The 13,386-nt window shown below is 37.6% G+C and overlaps 1 protein-coding gene across 1 annotated transcript in view; it reads right to left on the reverse strand.

Annotated features, from left to right (window-relative positions):
- The window catches only part of ESRP2 (epithelial splicing regulatory protein 2), a 58,462-nt gene extending 51,084 nt beyond the window's left edge, over positions 1-7,378 (reverse strand). The window contains exons 1-3 of the mRNA XM_082289843.1: positions 7,317-7,378; positions 7,090-7,171; positions 1,808-1,932 (exon numbers count right to left, since the gene is read on the reverse strand). The gene's annotated coding sequence lies outside the window, so the exon portion shown is untranslated. The remainder of the gene's footprint in view (positions 1-1,807; positions 1,933-7,089; positions 7,172-7,316) is intronic.
- Between the last annotated feature and the right edge of the window lie 6,008 nt (positions 7,379-13,386).

The following is a 13,386-nucleotide window of genomic DNA, read 5'->3' on the forward strand; positions in this document are numbered from 1 at the left end:
TCCCCCTTTATCCTTCCTTCTGATGCAGAATATAAAACTATCTTTTGTTTTATTGTCACTGCATACTGCAAATGGGACTTCAGGTTACCACTAAACATTTCTTAGAATTTTTGTGACATGTTACAAATGACAGCAGCTTCTAAGACTTGGGTGGATAGCAGTGATGATTAATAAGATGGTAACTGGCGCAGCAGTGAGGTGGAGTAGGTGTGAGTAATTGTATTCTGTGGGAACTTAATCAGAACCCTCTGGTTCATGGGCATGAAAGTATTTTGTATTCCTTGCATTTATAAGAAAGGACAGAAAATCAACAGCATTTTAGTGCAAATTTCCTTCAGGATTTCTATACAGAGGAAAATACAGGCAATAATAGAAAACTACAAATTTGGAATCAGTTACTTCATTGCCACTTTTGTTTTCCTGAGAATGAAATCTGCAATGCACATTAGAATGCTGTAGACTCAAATGCAATGGGAAATGATTCTCTCTTACAGACTTAAAACTTGTTGCACAGGCCTAAAAGCACTACAGGGGACAGACAATGCATTTGAGGATGCAGCTTCATTGCTTTGAAGGGACACCATTCTCCACAATATATTATTGGGGGCAGAGAAGGAGGTTGTGAGCATACACACAATGAAACAAAACTAGTGGATGTAAAATAACAGCCAGTTTCATTTATTTGCACAGTTTATCTATAGTAGCAACCAAAGCCCCAGTAGGCAAACAGCCTGGGCAACTGGTGTGGAAGAATGGATTCCACAGCTTTGCAAGGATTTCATGTGAAGCAATACCCTCTTACTGGGATTAGTTGCCTTACTCAAGATCAGGCTCAAAGGGATTTACAAAACCACTATACACCCTTATTCAGAGTCATACAGTAACTTCTTCATTGTTGTGTAGACAATATGCTGTGTAAGAGAGACTTGTTTTTTCTCTTATGTAGAAGAGAAAACACCCCTTCCTTAGAAAAATCATAGGGGACTGGTAATATGGGGATTAAGCAGGCAGGATTACACAGTCTCAGCTGAAAAAAAATAGTGTATGACAACTGACAAAAAGTGTTAAGTCCCTTTCAGGAAAAGGGATTATTAAGCCAACAGTTCTGCAAGTCAGGCCCACAGTTCCTGGTTCTTGGGCAACAAATATTAATTGTCAAATGCTGCTATTTAACATAAAATGTGTTCTCTTCAGTCTTCATTTGCCTTTCTACAATACAATCAAGGCTAGATGACAAAAAGTATTTGTCACATTTCAACAGGGAACTTGGTTTGGCATTGGGCATGATGGTTTGTACAATGGTTTAGGAATACTGACGGAAAGGATGTGCACTGGAATGCTCTTAAACTCATGAAACCAGAGTCACTACCTTTACATGAAACAAGAAAATGTATGTATCAAGATGTTGTAGTGTATCAAGAAAAATTAGTATGGGGATGAAACAATAAGGAGTTTATTTGATCTACTGTCCTTGAGTGAGACAAAAGACAGTAATTTCAAAAGCACTGTTTATACATGAAGGAAAATCAGAGCTCAGGGATCTATTTGTTTAGTTTCTTTAGCCCGTCAGAGAGTAAAGACACAGACTGTTTGAATTTCTTCAATTACTTCAAATTTCAAAGAATCAAACCACAAAAGTTCAGTTTCCTAATCTATTTCCTCAATAAAAATACATCTTTCAAACAAGGCAACATTTGGGTAACAAGCTCATCAAAACACATGATCCCACATTACAGACAAATATGGATGTGTATCTATATGCACATATACATTACTCCCTTGTTACATATTCATTTCCTTTTCTCACCTTTGTGTTCCCTCAGAGTTTTCAAGTTTGGGCCAAAGGCATATACTTGATCTGTTCTCGTTTAGCATTTCTGACTTCTTTTATCTTCTTTTAGTTCATATTTTTCTATCCTTTCTCGCAAGCATCTGAAAATGCAGAACATTAGCTGAGTATATAGCAATGCAGAATAATCAAATGTCTGTAGAGATCACAGGTTTCCCACAATAGTATTACAAGTATAAATTGAATACATATTTCACACATCATTCACAACATAGTTATTACTGTCTCCCCCTGCTCCCCAGTGAAAGGAAGCAACACTTCAAAGAAAAACTATCTCAGTAGTGTGAAATTCACATCTGCTGTAAGGCCATTATGCACCTAATTTCACATTTGATTTGAGCGTGACTCTATCACTTTCCTACCAGCAGTACATACGACCTTTTTTAGGAATGACTGCATAGGAGAAACATGCTCCTTTCACATAAAGTGATTCTTTATGATACCTTTCCTCCACCCCTCCCAGCAATGCCTTCATGTTTAAGCAGCTTCACTCTGAAGTTACTATATCTATGCAACTGTTGCTCATTGTGTAGCCCTTAATAATTGCTTTCCATTTGGATAATGCTGTTGTCATATTCTCTGCATAAGGCTACACCTTAAACACCTAATAAAATGAAGTTCATGTCAGAACAGCAAGGATTACTCCTGAACTGCTTGACTCAATGCAATTTTTTCATACGTTGGTTATGAATAACAAGTATTGCATAGGAAGGGTGTATCAGCTCTTCTCTTTTTCTCATTACTCCTTGCTCTGTGTACACACACACCAACATATGGCCACAGCTGCAGTTCATGTGCCTCAGTTTGATATCCTTGATATAACAAAAGCCATGACTGGCAGAAGTTTCTCTGAGGATTCAGAAATTCAGGATATGTGTTCCTATTTGAAAATAGCATGAAATTGTATTTTAGCCATAATTCAGAAGACATCTTCTCAACAGGGCCTTTGAAAAGGGATGAGGATATGCTGCCACTGATGAAGAACACACAAACCAGTTCTGTGTATATCAAGTCAACTCCAGTATCAGGCTTTAGTCCAAAGATGGATCATGACTGAATTTTTCCTAGGGCATGCAAAGATTCTAAATGTGATATAAACTGCATTCCTGCAAAAGATTTCTTAGCAATAGTCCAGTTTCTCAAGAAGTTTCACTGGGACATGACAGGTATCAGATGTGAGGGCAGCATTCAGCACAGAGCTAACTTGTTGCCTTCAAGTTCAACAATGCTTCCTGTTAACCAGGCTCAATAGAAGTCAGCAAATAAAAGACTCCCCTGGGCCTTGTAAAAATTCATTTACTAGTCCTGAGTAGAACATGGGTGAATTCCTGTTGAAAGTTAAAGCTAAAGCCTTATTGTCATTACTTTTTATATCAATTAGCCATATTATACCTCCTTTACCCTGGATCCATTCTGAATAAAGAATGCCTTGCTAGTGTCATATTAAATGTAACCTAATCCTTTGCAATATTTAGATGCATTCTATTCCACCACAGAAAGCTATGCAGTGATTGCAGGTTTTAAGGTTTGTTATATTTGCCTTCATTTTCATTTTGAACATTCCAAAACTGTGTCCTTTGCCCACTGCTAAAGGGTAGAATTATATTGGAATGGAACATAACTGTCATTTAATCTCTGGAAGGCCACACACTGGCTTAGGTATGCAGTCAAATATGCTCTAGAAAGCTGCATTTCTGTTCAGTTTTCTGTGTAACTATGAACCTCTTTTACGAGCTGCTCTACAAGATGGGAGTGACAGTCTCCCACAGCAGTGCTCTGCAGTTACTGCTTCACCTTCAAATCAAATGGTGGTTATCAACTGAACCAATGTCTCATACTGAATTTTCTCTTCTGTACTCATTCAAAAAATAATCCTAATTTGTATGTTGTTCAAGAAATAGTAGAAGTAACATTTACTTCACTACTTTTACAGTTGGACCACTGATCTAACACCATTCAGACTTGCAAAGTCAATCTTGTATGACGAATTTCATGTGAAGAAATTCTAGCTTTTGTTTGTTTTACAAAGTATTATAAAAAAATCTCTGCTCACAGTTTCACAACATCTTTTGCCTCCTCTTTCTCTTTGCTTCCTTCAACTGAATTCTCATAATTCTCCATAATGTCATGGGAAGATGACAGTCAAATTTTACCCAATGATTAGACTTTTCCCTTTCCCTCCACATTTGTGTGTTCTCTGGGCCAGTTTGAATTTTTTACCCTGGAGAGGAATATCAAAACAAGTAGATGTATCTAAAACGTACAGCAGACATGTTCAAACAGTAGTAAGTCTCACACTTCTTTTGCACTACAAAGAAAACCACAGGATAATAAACTCATCCAATTTTAAGTATAAAATATGTATGTTTATATACACATAATAATGACATGTGGGAATCTGATACAAGACTTTCATAATATAGAGGTGATAGACAAAAGCCTTGAAGAGCCCTTGGATATTCTTTCTCTTTCCCTTTTTAAACAGGCATTTTTCTTTATAGCCCACCCAGACTAGGTCACCATTGAAAATGTTCTTGGAAAGTGACTGCACAATAAACCCAAGGCAAGAGGACAAACATACTCCTGCACCACTGTACAATTTGTCTCAATAAAGCAGGTAGAACAAAAGAATATTTTAACTTGTTAGGAAAGAAAAAAATCAAGAGTATTTTACTTGAAGTATAGTTCAAAAAAAACACCAAAAAGAACATTCAGCAACTAGAAATATCTGTTAATATAAACACTGTAAAAATCCTGTATGTTAAATGGTAAAAATGGAAAAAGTTCATTTATTTGTTCAATGTAGCTTTCCTCATTATTACATTAACTGTCACAGCTGAGTAATAGAGCATCCTCTGCTTGAATATTTTCTATTATGTAGATCATGTGTCAAGCTATGATCCAGAAGGAAAACACAATCCAGCTCTCATGTGGCCTACAGCTAACAGTTTTCCTATTTTGTGTGACTTGTAACTAGCTAACACAGAAGTATGTTTAAATAGCTGGCCTGGCAAAGACCTATTCAACCTTGGAGTAAGGAAAACATTTCCAGACCCAGTATAGATCAACAGGTTATGTGTGACAACATATTCAACAGTCTCAGCAGCATTGCCAAGAGAATGTTGGACTAGAATTTATGAAACTGCTAAATTCATAGTGAACTGATGCACTGCTCTGCCACTTTTCCCCTTAGTGGGCCCTATAAGATGACTGCAAAACTGGCTGAGGGTGTTTAAGTCTCTTTGTGTTTTGTTTCATTGAATCGTAGAACCAAGGGAAATTTCTAAATCTTTAATATTGAAATGATACCTAACTCTAAAACTTTAATGGTTTGAATAGTTAACAGACAACAGGCTCACATGACCACCTGCAAATTTGAGTTGAATTCTGAACTCTGTTCAGAAAAATCTGAAATTTGACACATGCCTTTTCAGGTAAAGCTTCTGAACACAACTTTTGAAGTTAAATACTACAGCTAAGCTGGTTTAACAGCTTGGCATTGCCAGGAGTGGGAAGCCCTTGTTCTTTCCCCACACTTCTTTTTCCCAGCTTCATGTATCCCATCTCTTTGTAGCTGCTGTAGCTGTGGTCAGACTCTGGCTGAGCCAAAACCACTTGTTAATTCACCAGTAAAACCCCTTTTAATCACCAACCAGGCTGACTTAGTTCTACTACTGCCAGAGCCTATGTAAAGAGAGGGGCCACAGTCAAGAGGGAGAAAAAAAGAGTCTCCTTTTAGCAAACCATAAAACTGGCCAAAGCCATGATGCAGCCTCCCTCTCATTACTTACACAACTTAAAAAAACTGATTTTGTGTTTGTAACGAGGAGTTTAGAACTCATTTTGGCAAGTAAAATTTTTTGGCAATTTTCAGAAGCCTTGACTCCCTAACTATTCTTTAGCCAAACTAAGTTGCAGTTTCACAATCTTTTTGTTGGTTGGGGCCAGAAATGCCATTTTAACTATAAGCTGCTCTCACAAGTACTGCTGTGAAGAGGAATCGTCATGATATCATGCCCTTACAGGGTCCTTCAAACAAATACTTCAGTGTGACAATAATGTAATCACAGACTTAAGGAAATTCCTTGACTAAAGTGCTCGGGCATACATTCTAGTCAGTTTAGTACAAACCATATTGATCTAAAGACAGAACAGTAATGTACTTCAGATACATGTTCAGAAGGAGACAAAGCAATAAAGTGACAATAAACAGTAAGCAGCCAAATTCTTCATTAGTTAATGGGTCATGCACTCATAGCTACTTAGCAGTATTTTGAAATACCCACAGCAGCTACTTTAGGCTCTGGGTCTTTCAAATTTGGAATTTTACATTTTCCAAGTCTTTCGAGAGTGACAGCTAGAGCACAGAAGAAGGAAAAAGCTGAGGAAAAAGAATAGTACAGCGCTATCATTAAACTTTTTATACCATCAATACCTGAGACAGAAATTGATCTTGAACAAGAATATCAGTGTTTGTTTCCAGAATATCACAAAAACCAGATGGTATGAAGGACAGATCTTTCCAGTGTATCAGATGCACGACCACATGTATTTTGAGTGTTCCTTTCAGATAGTTCTGAACATGCATCTATAGCACTATGAACAGGCATACCCTTTGAAACAGCTCCTTTTTTTAAGTGTAAGTTTAGTCAGCTACGAAGTGGTTCAGGCTTTCAAGAAAAGACTCCCATCTGATGGCTGGAATAGTAATTTTATAAATATCCTGTCCCCATTTGTTAACCAGCTTTTCTCATGAATAAATACCACGCAGCATTTTCCTCCCCATCCCCATCTTTTAAGAACAAAAGCGGCCTCAGGCCATTGAGTCTTCCCCATCACCTCTTAATCTCTGAGAAACAGCTTCTTTCTCAACTGTTGTTGCTTAACTAATGCAACATTTAACACCCTAGATGAATCAGCACTGAGCTACAAGTAACCTTCTGACTACTGATCCTTCAGCTCCACAACGCTAAATTTATTGATGGAAGTGTCTGGAGTTGGTGAGCTCCATTTTGGAGCCCACATTTGCATATGATACCTTCTCACCTCTTGTTCCTTTGAATCTGTCTCTAGATTCCAGTATATGCAATTAATTTCTGTGATGTGGTGCATTCTGATTATCAGAACTCATGTCACCTATGTAGTTTTGGTTCTTATCTGGGCAGATCCTAGATGATGTTTGAAGTTTAGGGGTTCGGGGTTTAGTACAATACTTACAGAAATTCCCTGTATTACCTTACCAAAGATCAAAAGGAAGCATTGTGTTGGTTGAGCTATTGAAGAGACAGCAGTTCCAGTTAGCAGGAAGTTTCTCTTTCTCATCTGAACTAAACAAGAAACTCAAGTGGATGATGGAAACAAGAGGACAGGTTTGTTACAAAATCTTTCCTCAACAACATGAATATGTATTTATATATACACACATATTTAAAATGTAAATTATGCAAGTATGTATGCACACATACACCTTTTTTTCCTCAGCAGTTATTCGTTAGGGTGGACAAGGATGAAATCCCTTGATATTTTTGCTGGAGTTCTAACTTCTTCCTGTGTGCAAATTTTCTTTCTTTCCACCCCTCATTTTCCTCAAGCATAATGGCCTATGTGTAATAGAAATAGCATCAGTCAGCAAGCCTTGTCTTCAAGCATTAACAATTTCAACCAGCAAATAAAATGACCCAGAAATCAGAAAAGGTGGGTTGGTTTGTTTGTTTTTGAATTTCTTTTCTTATATTTCCCCACTATTCCATCCAAGAAGAACATATTGTCTTTTAGGTAAGTGCTCTGTGAATGTTTTCCTTCAGTCGTACACATGATCTCATCCATCCTCCTCAAGAAGCGAAGGTGGGGCTGTGTTTATTGAGCAGCCTCTAGCGGTTCCCCAAGGAGCCACCCATGGCTGTAACTGCGTGTGCTGCAGAGGCAGCAGGTTACCTGCTCACATCTTGCACAGGGAGTAGCTCAGAGAAATGCTCTGAAAATGTCATCTTGCCTAGAACATTGAGAAAACTGTTGGGCCTTTCTTTAGCATCTCCAGTTTAACAGAGAAATTCTTCTAGCAATGAAAAATCTTTATTTAGAAATCAGTAATTAGAATAAAACTTCCTATTACTGGAAGATTAATTCCTAAAAGAGGTGGTCCTTGGGCAGCAGCAGTGTGAGCCAGCCTCCAGCTCCAGGGTTTTGTTCAGTGAGAGGTTGTGATGGATGGGAGAGGACGTGGATGGCAGGGGATGGGAGGGATGGAGCTACCACTGAGCTGGCAGAGTTCATCCTGCTCATCTTAAATAGCTGTGGAACTGCTCCCGACCAAGCAGAGCCCAGGCTACCTGAGAGACCTGGACGTGACCCCGGGGAAATAATCATCTGGGGAAGATGGGGATCTCAATTAGCTTTCAAAAAACAGTCATACACTTTATACAGCACAGTTAATATTATATAAAAAATGTCCGGCATATGAAAGACTGAATATATATTAATCATGAAAAAATTAATTATAAAATTAATTACAAATTATTTTAAATTGTTTCCATTGTTTATAATTATAAAATTAATTCTAAAGGCTTTGTAATTGTTGCCACTGTTTATGTTTAAATACATAAACTTGGTGCTCTAATATTCTGTTAGCTTGAAAACTTAATGTAAAGAACTTCAAGTTTACACAGAAATTTTGGGCTCTGAAATTTATGAACCCTTATCTAACTATTTTGTGATGATAGACTGATATTAATGAATTTTTTCCAACTTTTAGTACCAGCTTTTTCCACTAAATATCAAGAAAGGAAGATTCAGCAGCATATTTATTAGTTCACATGTAAAAATTAGTGACACGGCAAAAAAGAGCTATATTTAAAGTACCTACTTAATAATTCCTCTGACAACCTAAAACTTTAAACTCCAAAAAGCTCCAACCATTTTTTTCAGCCTGGGTAGGATTCTGAGAACATATTTTTCAGCTGATTCTCTGCATTTGCATCCTAAAACTACTGCTGAAGCTCTTCCCAGCAGTAATTAATTACTAAGTGCAACGGGCATGTTTTCACTACAGCCTGAGATCCACCAACCCTGCCCCGAGGGGAGAACAGCTGCCCCACCTGTCAGCATGCAAATATGTGTGGTATGCCCAGTCACATTCACAGCAAAGCCTGCCATCCCACTAACAGAAAGACTAAGGTTTCCTATTTCTTTGAGGCACATTTTCAGGAGATCAAAACAATGGACTAAAGGAATACTCTGAAACTGGGAAACCAAATTTGCAAGATTTTACACTTCTGCCAAAGATACTTTAAATCTCTAAAAAAAAAAGTCATTTTTTTGAGTTTCTGAAACTCAGTACACCCTGGGCTGTGATTTTTTTTTTCCCCAAAATGTAAAATGGCTTTTGGGTGACAAAAGCTCCATGATTTTAGGTCATTTAATAACGTTCTGAAATAATATCTCATAAATCCAGGATCCTGAAATAATTTCAGAAGTCTTATTTGTGTGAAGTTAAAGAATATTTCTGTAGTCATTGCTTTGTTCTTATTTCTTTGTATCCCAGACTGGTAGACTGGGATATCCTCACAAGGTGGGAAGCGCTAGGAAAGTTTGTCATCCAAGATCTGAGAAACAAAATGATTAAATATCTGAACTCTCAAGAAATTGTGGGATGCAAATGGGATCATGGAACAAAAAACTCTTCAATAGTCTTCTCTACAGAATGGTGGTGTCAAGGTTTTACATCCTTCTAATCTGGGCAACACAAGAGTTCACCCTCCAGAACTTTGTGGTTTGGAACAAAAAAAACCCAAATGTGCTTGTGTACTTTGTTTATTTGGCAATGTTAAAATTCCCTTTTTTTTTCTTTCTCATTGCCATTTATCCCCAGTCAAACCACAAGCATTGTCCATTCTTCTTCCTTTCTTCCCAATAAAGATGAGGGGGAGCATGGGTAAGATAACACATGCTGTGACTGCAAGCACTAGTGTTGTTCTTAGGATAATACAGGAATCTGCCTCCCAGCCACCGAAGCTTGGTTAGGGCATACATGGAGCCTTCACTAATAAAATGTAACTTATTATACATATTTTTTATCCTACCCTGAAGACCTACATAAGAAAGAGCTTTTCAGTGATGTGAAATTACATTCTTAAAGGCTGAATCTGTCTACAGAGGAAATAAAGCATAATGTGTAATAGTCCAGGCTGGATTTAACTTCCACATCCTTTAAGCTTCATCTCTCTGCTGATGCTGAAAATCAAAGGGCCAGTTCAGACAGATGTTTTTTTCATCAAAAAACCTGAAGTGTGAGTGATATCTATGAAAAACTTTTAGTGGCACACTGGATTGTAACCAACCTCATAGTTTAAAACTGACTGATTCCAGTTAGAGAAACTTTCTCACTAGCAATGATTTGTTCTTATACTTCCTGCTGTTCAAACTGGTGGATTGTTATTTGTGATGATGATGAAGCACTTACTTAAACTTCTGAATGGAATAGATATAATTTTAGAGGCCAGTGAAAAGAAATAACCTGTAGAACTATACCTGAAAATATGTATGGTCTATTTCCAAATATACCAAGAAGAAAACAGAAGGTATCTGTATGAAAATCATGCAAGTAGTGTTCCAGTTCTGCTTCTTTTTCTGTAGTTACCTAATTGATCATCTTGATATCAATTTATCAGTTACATTTATGGCTAAACCCTCCTGACATATCTGCTGCTCTCTAGTGGCTTCCACAGAAACAATAAAGCACATTTCTACACTCAAAAGCTGTGCAAAACAAAAATCTATATTGACTTGCTATTGCATTTTCTGTGGCAAAGTCCGTCTAAGGAGTTCCCTCTCCCCATTTTGGGCTTTGATACAATGGTTCACACAACTGTTTGTGGGGCTGCATAATGAAACACGCCTAGTAACTGATCAGTGTTAAAAATCACCCTTTTTCTTAAGATATTAAGGGTTAAGTTAACCCTAAGAAAAGGGGTTATTTAAAAAACTGATAATTTCCCTGATCTGCTGAATGGATGCACTATCACTACCAAGGACAAGGATAGGGGTACAAAGTGAGCAAACTTTTTAGACTGTTTTTGTCACTGAGAGAAAAAACCGCATCCATGGTGCAAATTCCTGATTTCTTAAACATTTCTGTGGAGTGGCTGTGCACAATCAGCTCTTGCTTTGGCAGCAACCAGAACACTACCAAAACTAACCAGAATGGTACAAAACCAATTTATACACTGGTCACACACATTTTAAATTACATCTTTCAGAAATGCTGTTAAAAGCAGTCAGAAGTTCTGTTAACATCTTTCATTTTTTCATTTTTTTCATCTTTTCATTTCTTAACATCTTTTCGTTTCATCCTTACATCTACAGGCCTCAATGAGATTGGTCCTCCACAATCATTTTCACCTATCATCCAATACTTCAGCTAGATGCCAGTTTTTGCTGACTGTTTATTTGTGCCCAAACCTGTCTTTCCTACTATCCCTTAAATCTAGAAAACCCTGCTCAAATTAATTAGTATTCAACTTAAAATCCAACCTCAAGACATGTTAATACTTTGGTGTTTACAGTAAACTGCCAGTTAAGGTGCAGAGGAAGGTTGTGTGCAGGGAATTTTGATGCCATAAACACTCCTTACTTCCAGCTTCAGGAAGTCTACTAAGTATGCAAATAACTGGACTTGTTCCTCTGTGTCATTTCTTCCACTTTCTTATTTCTTCCACTAAATTAGCTGCTGCAGCTATTGCAATATACTGACTGAAATAAATCTCAATGCATTGTTTGAAGATATGGGACAGAAAGCTGACTATTGCTGTATCTCTTCTGTTTGATACTGTGGTTGTATTAAGTAATTTCCATGTGCCAGAAGCAAAGCTGCCTAATCACTGTGCTCAATTCACCTTTTCAAATTTTTTTAGACCCAAAGTGATTTTAACTGTATTTAGAAGCAAAGATGTTTTTTCCTTAAAGCTGTTAGTAAGACATAGCAAAATTTACATTTATCTGCCTTACTTTGGCAAAGGACTTGAAGAACCAAAGCTCGCTGCTATACTTCAGTCCTCATTCCATATCCCAAGGGAAAAATTCAGTCATCTGTAAAACAGGAAAGGAAATGTAATAGATCAAACTCCATCAGATCAAATAAGCTTCACCATAATAAACTGATGTGATTCTGTATTATCTTATGCAAGAAAGAAAATAATGAATCCCTGAATCTTGTAAGCAGAAACTCAGTTTATACCTGATTTCTAATATATTTTCTGTGCACAGACATACACACACACACACACACACACACACAGAGGAAAAGGGTTGTTCCTAGCAGCAGTGAATCATTGACATTTCTGGGCTACTCAGCAAGGGTCAAGAGATAGTTTACAAATAACAAACTTCATTATTGCAATAGTAGCTCTCACAATGTTGAAGGGCGATTCACAGACAGTCACAAAATAAATTCATTATGTGTTTAGAAAGACTATTCAATTTGTGCATGATGTCATGCATTTATGAAGACAAGAGTTGAGAAAACAGACATACAAAATACTGAACAGAATTAACCAGCTCTCTCCTGGTATAGCCTCTGTTTTCAAATACCACATGAGGCTGTTTTCATTCACAAGTTCAACTTATGACAGAAGGAAAATTCAAGGCATAGCTTTTTACAAGACACAGAGTTAGCAGAACTTGTGTTAATGCCTCGCTGCTGCAGTACCTCAAACCCATCTTTCTTCAAATATTTGATATTGTGAGTTTCCTTCTTTAAGCACCAATATGACAAAGGTGCTGTAAAACCCCTCAAAGAGGGGACTTGAATGACTGAAACGTGGCTAAGGAAACAAGGGAAAGGGGAAACAAGAAGATGGATGTAGGAGAAAAAAAGTTTCAAACTCAAGTTTCAAATATGAATGTTAATGTAATATGAATGTTACAACTGTCAGGAGAGAGATACAAAGCGAAAACAACAAGTACACAAAAATACAATCTAATGTGGAAAGAACTGCCATGAAGTCAGAAAGTGTTGACTCTATTTCCAAATTACCTCCTGTGTTTCCAAAAAACTGTACAGAGGTTACTTACATACTACCTTTTCTGTCTGTAAAATCAGAGAGAAAGAATGCTTATCTGATAGGCAACTCGGATATAGAAAAATCTGTAAGTAATCTTCAGACCTATCAAGTTTCATGCACTAAAATGAGATTTCCACAACTGCTTTCAAACACACATTCTCATACAGCCCTCCATACCTCCGCTGGGCAGTGCCACAACTTCCCTTTTCTTCCCACCTCTCAGTCACCATCCCAGGCTCCCTCCAGCCTCTGGTCCCAGCACTTTTCCCACACATCTGTTCTGAGGCACCTGTGCTATGCCACCTGTGGGCAGGAGGACACACCACTCTTTGTTTGAGGGGTCTCCTGTTTGTGCAGCTACAGATCTAAGATGCTACAGAACTGGAGAGAGTAAAATCCCTTGGGTGATTGAAGCATCTTCTGAAACAAATATCTGGCTGGATCCATAACACCAGGAAAAGTCAAATCTCTGACTCAGCC

Source organism: Coloeus monedula, assembly GCF_965178545.1.
Source record: "Coloeus monedula genome assembly, chromosome: 13".
In the NCBI taxonomy this organism is placed as follows: Eukaryota; Metazoa; Chordata; class Aves; order Passeriformes; family Corvidae; genus Coloeus; species Coloeus monedula.